We start from the raw sequence: 8,144 nt of genomic DNA on the forward strand, positions 1-8,144 counted from the left end.
TCTAGCATGAGCTCAGCTCTACGCTACAAACAGTATTCATCTGAACAACCTTCTTATTTTGTGAACAGCTTGGAGGATTTTGTTCAACCAACCTTACAAAAGCCTGTGTTAGGGGCTCTACTTTGAGAAGCAAACATCCAAATCTTGTGAGACAAAAATGCCCACCAAGAGGATGGTCCATATTTGGCTGTTGAGATGCAGTATGAAGAGATACATGTATTAAGAAGTTGTGGCAATCTAGAATTTTACATTTTATAGTAAAATTAAAACAAAAAAGTATAGGTTGGTAAATATCAATGTTGCATTTTTCATTTAACATGCTACAAATGCTAAAAAATGTGCAATTTCCATTTAATAAGAGCTTCATTGCTGAATGAAGCATTATGATAGACTTTCATTGATGATGCAGTGTAATTGATATACATTCCTGAGAAGTATTTAATGAGAACAAAACAGGTTGTTGACTGGTTTTGCATCAAACTTGCATTTGTGAGCTGACTCAGTGCAAGATCTGCAACATTAATAAGGAGCCATTTCCCTTGTGTGCAATTCAATAGCTGTGCAAAATTTTGTGTGACCTCTGCCACTGGGAGACGGTTGTAGAAGTCATTGTATAATCCAAGTTTGGTTCAGGGGATCAGAATAAATCTAATCTAAACTAAAAACCTCAAAGACAATATAGGGTAGATGCTGTGTGCTCATGTGAATCAGAAATTTTGTGGTAGATAATTCAAAAGCGAAGGAAAAAGATTACTTTTAGTGAAATAGTCCAAAAAATGCAGTTTAACTTGAACCTGATTTTTCTGGAATTCACAGAGCCTTATAAGAACAGAGAGGCAGTGCAAGAGTCATATAAATACAGAATGTAGCTATAATCAGACCACATATATAAAGGCAGGAGGATTAGTTCAAGGCGGAATGGGATGAAGTCACACAGGATGGAAGGATAGCCTGTTTGAGCTGTTCATATCTGAAATTCAAAACAGACTTGAGAGAAAAATGAATAAAGCAGAGATCACTGAACTTAAAGTGAACCGAAACAAATGAGATTCATATGTCTGTAAGAGCCAGCTGATGAAATCTTTAAATACATGAACGTTCTTTTAAATGTAAGTGCAGCTGTGACTGTTTAGGAGCATGTGGTTTTGCAAGCTAGCAAGTACTTTGTGCAATGATTGATCTCTACAAATTAATTTGCTAAGAGAAACAAATAACGGAGTAAGTGTTCTCATTTCTCAGGACACAGCCAGTATCTCCCTATTGGCTGCTGCCTGAGTCCCTATCCAATGAATCAGTGCAAGGCTAAGGTTAGTGATATAATTAGGTGATTACAGTCTTTGGCTATTTAATTAAATATGACTTTGTGCAAATATTTTGTCACCAGGCTGTTGAAACTTGCTAGGTACACATTTTTGGAAGCAGCATGTAAACTTAGGAAATGATAGTCTTTGATCTTCAAGATTTTCTGTTCTTTGGAGTTTTTTTCTAAAGTCAATGCAATACAAGTGTTAATTTAATACAGCAGAGTGGAAAAATAATCTTAAGTCAGGGAGTATTACCATACAAAACCTCCTAGATTTTCATGTGTCTCTTAAATTTAGTAATCCTCCATTTTCTAAAAACAGCTCTCCTAGGAGGTTTTTTTTCCTGAACTATTATGAACCCCAAAGTAAGCATTTTTTTTACCTGTGTGCTTTGAGATTAATCTCCTGACTTTCATTCTCCATTTGTTTTTAACCTTTTAGCCCATTTTGAAAGTTATGTTTTATTCTACACTTAGTGACATTATTGAAATTATAAATGCTATTTGTTAAAAATTCCTTATATCTCTGTTTATCACTCCTCTCTTCCTGAAGTTTCCTCTCTGAGACCTCCATTGCCATGATTCCAGAGCTTGTCATGATGTTTTCAGTGGCCACTTTCAGAAATACTATTATGAGACTGACAAGTATTATTTCCAATGTATGAAATGAGGAAGCAAGACCTCTGAATGCAGGGTTTCCAAAGTCCCGAGTTAGAAACCTCAGAGATATTTCACTGGTTTTTTTTTTATCTCTCCACGTTTGTTATCTTAAAAGGGTTATGTGCATACTTGATTTTTATAGAAATATCTGTGATCTTCTCTAAATTGCAGATATGGTAATACTCAAGTATTTTTTTAACATTAAAATTTCTGGGGTACCTCTTGAGCCTGGAAAGCTTCTTTTTCAAGGTATATGTTTATTTAGTCAGGATTTTGAAAGGGCCTGAGGACTAGTGAGGAGGGTGCAACCTAATGTTTTTCTTATCTTTGTACCTGTGTAAAGAATTCATATTCTTTACTACTGAGTGTACTCCATATTAAAGTGGTACTAGGGACAGAGATATTCCTATAGTTATTTTCTCCAACTCAGAGGTTAATGATTTGTGGTGTGGGGAGAACAGAGCTAAGCAAACACATTGTTTGGACTGCAGGAAGATGCAATACAGAGTGTTCCACTTTCAAGGGGATTTGAGAAATATGTTTTTCTTCCTACGTAAGGCTAAATGGGTCCTTCACTTTCAAACTATGTCTTGCTGGAACAAAAAGTACTTGCCTGTATCTTAGAACAAATAACTGACTGCTGCCTAGCGTGATTCAGTAGGCTGCAGTACCAAGATAGATCCTCTTGCAGTTCTCTGTTGCTGTCTTTCCAGCAGACAAGTCTGTTTTCACGGCACAAGGCACCACGCTTCTGTTTCGGGGAAAAATCCACACTGCTGGGACTGAAAAGATATGCTTCCCTAGATGTGTTTATCAAACCACGTCCAAGCAGCTGCATTTTGAAAAATGTGGCCCTCTAGAGCTAGTGGCAACAACTGCTGACTAACAGTAAGTCTTCTGAACAGGCTGTGGAACATTATTTTTTTGCTTCAGAATAGTAATGTCTAAATTTCATTGTAAATACAGTTGAGCTATTACAAACAAGAGAGAGCCTGCCTCTTTTATAGGAAGTTCCCCGTGGTTGCCCACTGAGTTTTTCCTTCAGAAGAGGGTTTTTTTTTTTTCAGATGTAGCCAGAATAAATTGAGTTTGCCCAGTTTTACTATATGCTTGTTACATTTTTTTAAAATTTCCTTTTGCTGAATGATGGTGACCAGGGCTATCACTTTGTCCTGCATTTTCTATTCTTGCATCAAATTCACCCCTGGATTTGAAACTGAACAAACTCTTTTGTCATCAACAAACACTTGTTTCTTTTCTCTTAAAGAAAACAGATTAATGAATTGACAGAGCATTTTCGCAGAAACATTCTTCTAAATCTGATTAAACTACTGTGTTTTGCCATGCAAATATTGCTAAAAGTATTACATTTTCTGAGTACACCAGTGTTATGAGCTATCTTTATGCACTTTCCACATATTTTCATATGAAATGGTGATAAAATCTGTGCAACTGAAGAAATTGAGGGTTTGGAAATAAAAAGGGATGAAGTAAAAAAGAGAGAGAGCAGGAGAAAAGTCTTTAATTCACCAATTACTTGTATATTCAGGAGCACAGTGTTTAGAAATGCATGAAGCAACTTTCTGAAAAGGTGTCCTGATAGCAAACCTATTTCTTTCTTGAGATGCCTGACTTTCTCCTATACTGAAATGCCATTTTGCATCTGAATTAAGCTTTCCCAGTGGAAACTCACTCACAGCTGGACGTTTTCAAAAAAGCATTTTATTTTAGACAAAGTAATATGTTTCTGAAGTAGAAAATTACTTGACTACTACCTGAATAGCTTTACTAACCTGGATTTAAAAATTGCTGACCTGGAGTATAGGCTTTTTTCACCCACCTTGGTATCTAAATATTTACAAGAGAAGATTACATTGACATTTAATGATCCACCATGAGATTTTTCTGTCCACTGATATTTGCTATGTATAGTTAGATGAAATTTTATTGATTACTGCTTGGACAGTTAGGAAGCAGTGGGTTCCTGATAACATAGTGTTTCTGGTGTATGCAGTACCTGCATTAGCTTGGTTTGCATCTAGGAATGTGGCTAGCAGGACATGACTGACTATAATGTAATTCTGTGAGATAGGCTTTTTTTTTTTTTTTGCTTGATTCACGATTTTTTTTTTAACTTGGTGTGTAAATAGTTATATGAGAGAAAGAGTGTGGTCATAAAAATTCATGCATCTAACTTTTCTGTTATTTGCAATGTCTCTTCATTTTCTGTTTCATCTATTCTTGCACATTTCACTTTCACCTGGTGCTAGTGTGGAAATTTCCCCATGACTCCCGGGCAGCTTCCGTAAGTTAGTCACTTTACGCAGCGTTGTTTAAGTGCTTCAGACAGCTTTAATTTTAGCTCATATACTATTATTGAAATGTTTAATTGACTGAAATACTGCATGTTTTAAGAATTAAATGGATTTGATATAAAAGACTTTCAACCATGAGAACCATGACAGGGAAGGGTGATTGGCTGGGTAAAGATGGTTAACTGAAATTTGTTTCATTTTTCTTCAAGTCTTTTGCAATGATAGTTTAGTGAAGTTCAAATGGCAAAGAGCATGATTTTATTTGTAAACTAAGGACTGTCCCTTTTCAGTAATCACCGTTTCCCCCCTAATACATCTGTTGTGTAAAGAAACAGACATAGATTATTTGGGAGAAATAGAATAGAGTTTTCCTCTATTCTAGCAGGTGTTTTCCAGATGTTAGGGTAGGAAGATAAAATTTTCTTAAAGTGTCCCTGTAAAAGTAATGCCCTTAAATGATGCCTACTACCATTTGAGATGTCACAGTTTTCTGAGACAACAGTACAGGGATTACATATAAGACACTGGAACTAAGAGGAAGAGTGCTACTCTGGTTGGCATTTGAAGGCTGATAAAATTATACTGGTATACCTGAAATGGCACCAAACACGTACGGTTTTGATTTTAAAGGGATCTTAATATCTAAGATTTTATTTACTTAGTGTCTTGCTCTTTTATTTTAGTGTTTTGATTGACAGAAAAGTTAATAGTTAGATGGCAGTAAAATTTTTGGCACCCTTTGTTATTCATCCAGAAGTAGCCCTGTACTTTGGACCTCACTGCAGGAAGAAAAATGCCTGAGCCATAAGGGTGAACCACGAAGTTCCTGGATCCTACCAATATCCAATCTTCTTCTCAAGAGTGACCTGCAGGAATTGTCTGTATGGGGGTAGGTGGAATGGTGGTATTAGAAACTACAGTTCATTCTTTCCTTTAAACTTAATCTCTTTCCAGAACTCTTCCTTTGAATGCTATCTATTAGAAACTAATTTTTCTGTAGTAGAGAATTATTAAAATGTATTTTATCCTTTCTTTAGAACAATGTGTGTATATTTTTTGGGAATGACAGAGGCCCAGAGCATCACCTGACTTTAACTGAGCAATGGTTTGCCGCTCAGCAGAGATTGATAGTCTCCTGGGATCCACAGTAGTCAAAAGTGCTAAGGGTAGGAATAGGCAAAGAAGTGCTAATGTAGTGCTAAATTAGATCCACTAAAAGCTCCTACATATCAGCAGGATATTTTAATGATTAATTTGGGTTTGACATCATATGAATGCAGACATTTAGCTTTTTTTTTCTTCAGGCTGCACCTAGACAAATCAACATTGTTTCTGCCCAGCATTTGAGAAAGAACAAGATTGTTTTGGTTTGCAGTAGACACTGCAAATGTAACCTTTGCTGGCAATGACAAGGCTTCTTTTCTAGAGATATTCTTGTTATCTGAATGTGTTAGCAGTTGACTCATGGAGAAATACTTATTGTTGGCTGCAAAGTACTTTTCAAAATTGAACATGTAACTCCTAAGGATTTTCTGCCTAAAGGCAAAGGTTGTAAAAAGGTCCTTGGGCCCTGAAATCTCTTTTTGCTGCCTCAAAATAGGAAGTCAATATTGATCTTGGATTTGCAGTCAGATTTCACTCTTTAGAGAAATGAATTTCATTCCAGTTCAGAATCTCCCTATGGTGCTACAGCGTAGTCATTCAAGTAAATTAAAAATTAAAATAATGTATTGTGAATGTTGCTGACTCTTCAGGATTAGGTCACCTAACAGTGTAACAGGTTAGAGAAAATCATGAAGGTGTCTTGGAATGGAAAGCTGCATAAACGTCCTGATTTATAAGAGACAAAGACAACTCCTCTGGCAGTTTAATTTAAGATGCATCAATAGTCCTTAGTGTGTGGACAGGTATCGTGTATTCATGTCTCCAAGGAGCTGCTCTCAGCATAGGCTATAATTTCCTTGTTCTTTCATTCCCTTCTGGATGAATTCTTGCATTCTCTGCTGCAAATACAGAAAAGCACTCTTTTCTGGAGTGAGCTGGGTTTATTAGACACTAATTCACATTTAAGAGGTTATTTACAATTCTCTATCAATCTGTCCCTGCACCTGAGTCCCCAGTCTGTTAAGTATTGTGGTAGTATTGAATTCAAGGTAACCTGTGACTGTTAAATATTGAAATATCATTGGAAAGAGTAGAACTCCTCTAAATACTCACATTTCCCAGCTGAGGTGCTACGCCAATGCACACGGTAGGGTAACAAACAGGAGAAGCTGGAAGCTATTGTGCAGCAGTAAAGCTATGGCACAGCTGCCATCATGGAAACATGATGTGATAACTTCCATGGCTGGAGTTCTGCAATGGATGGTTGTAAGCTCTTCAGAAGGGACAGGTGAGGCAGGAGGCATAACTCTGTACAGGAGGGAGAGTTTTCACTGTATGGGGAATGAATGTTAGGACAACTTGAATTGAGGTATTGAATGGAAAAAACAGTTTTTGGTTGAGCTGGATTTATACAAATGATAAAACAGAGGTGCTTCTTCATATTATCTGTCATTAATGTGAGCTCTGTTGCATTTACCTTGTGTACACTGCTTATTAGGTAAGGCTTCATGACAGAGGATGTATTTCAACTAGAAAAATGCTGTCAGAAATATATTCCCTGAAGACTACATAGAACTTCAGAACTTCAGGATACAGAAGGACAGCAAAGTGGCATGACCTCAGATTTTTCTTTTCTTTGAGTTATGTGTTTGGTTTTTTTCCCCTATTATTTGTCTATGAAATTAGTTTTGTACGTGAAATAATTAATTTTTCAGTTTTTCAAGACTTTGCTGTTTTTCACTTTTAAGGATCCTTATGGAAATCACTTTAAATTTGGTTGCTGACTTTAGCTGGAGAATAATGAGTTTCGTGTCACAAACTACAGTTCTGTATAACTGTAAGCCTATTTGATTTCCCCAATTTTAGTTGTTATAAATCTAATAAATAACATAAATAATATACTACTTTTGATCACTTCTATATATTGACTCTCATGTATATATCTGAATGTTCCTTTTATCAAAACATAGGATACTAAGCATATGTTTATCACCTGGCATGCTTATAAACAAAATTGGCTGAAGGTACATGGTCAAACAGCTCAGCTGAACACAGGCTGTTGTTCAGTCAGCTTTCTACCTCTGTGAGGAAACTTTGTATAAATAACAAGCCTACAGCAACACTACAGTGTGTATAAAACACATCCATACATTTTACTAGGTTTTAAGTCCTGACACATTTTTTTGATAGCTCTTACTGCATGCGCCTTCTTCTGTGCTATACTCCTTGGATAGGAGTAGGGAAGGGAACAGCTCTTGTTGCCTTACCTCATTAGCATGCATTTATTATTTGTTTTCTGTGTAATTACTGTCCCAGAACAGTACAAAATTAGGTGTTAGCACTCTAAAAGGTGTCAAGGTAAAAACTTCAGCTTATTTATTTCCTTCCGCAGTAGCTGACATTTTGATTGCCTGTCACCTGGATCTGCTGCATAAGCCAAGTTATAAGGCTTCTTATGGCAAGACCAAGTGATTTTTTAATATCTTAAAAAGAGAAGGGATCTTTCCCATTTCTATTTATTTCTCAAATTTGTTTGCCTGTTACATATAAATTCTGCCTATATGTGGTTTTGGAGAAATTAATTTCACCTTGGAAACTCTCAAGTTTTTGTCTGATTTTTGTTAAAGTACAGCTGGAATTGGTGTTTGAATGTCTACTTTTGGACGAAAGGTAGACAACTGAATTTGAATCTTACAAATTTATTGGGAAGTATAATGTCGCAAACATTTGGAAATTGTTTGTTTTATGTGAAAAGACCACAA

The 8,144-nt window shown here is 36.1% G+C and overlaps 1 long non-coding RNA gene across 1 annotated transcript; it reads left to right on the forward strand.

Annotated features, from left to right (window-relative positions):
* The first annotated feature begins 2,643 nt into the window (after positions 1-2,643).
* On the forward strand, positions 2,644-7,911 carry LOC121657403. Its single transcript, XR_006013611.1, has 3 exons — positions 2,644-2,851; positions 5,033-5,167; positions 6,881-7,911. It is a non-coding gene; the product is annotated as an uncharacterized LOC121657403 (long non-coding RNA).
* The last annotated feature ends 233 nt before the right edge of the window (positions 7,912-8,144 follow it).

This window comes from Corvus kubaryi, unplaced genomic scaffold (genome assembly GCF_017639235.1).
Source record: "Corvus kubaryi isolate FWS band 111438036 unplaced genomic scaffold, C.kubaryi_AGA036_p1.0 split1-37296, whole genome shotgun sequence".
NCBI lineage: Eukaryota > Metazoa > Chordata > Aves > Passeriformes > Corvidae > Corvus > Corvus kubaryi.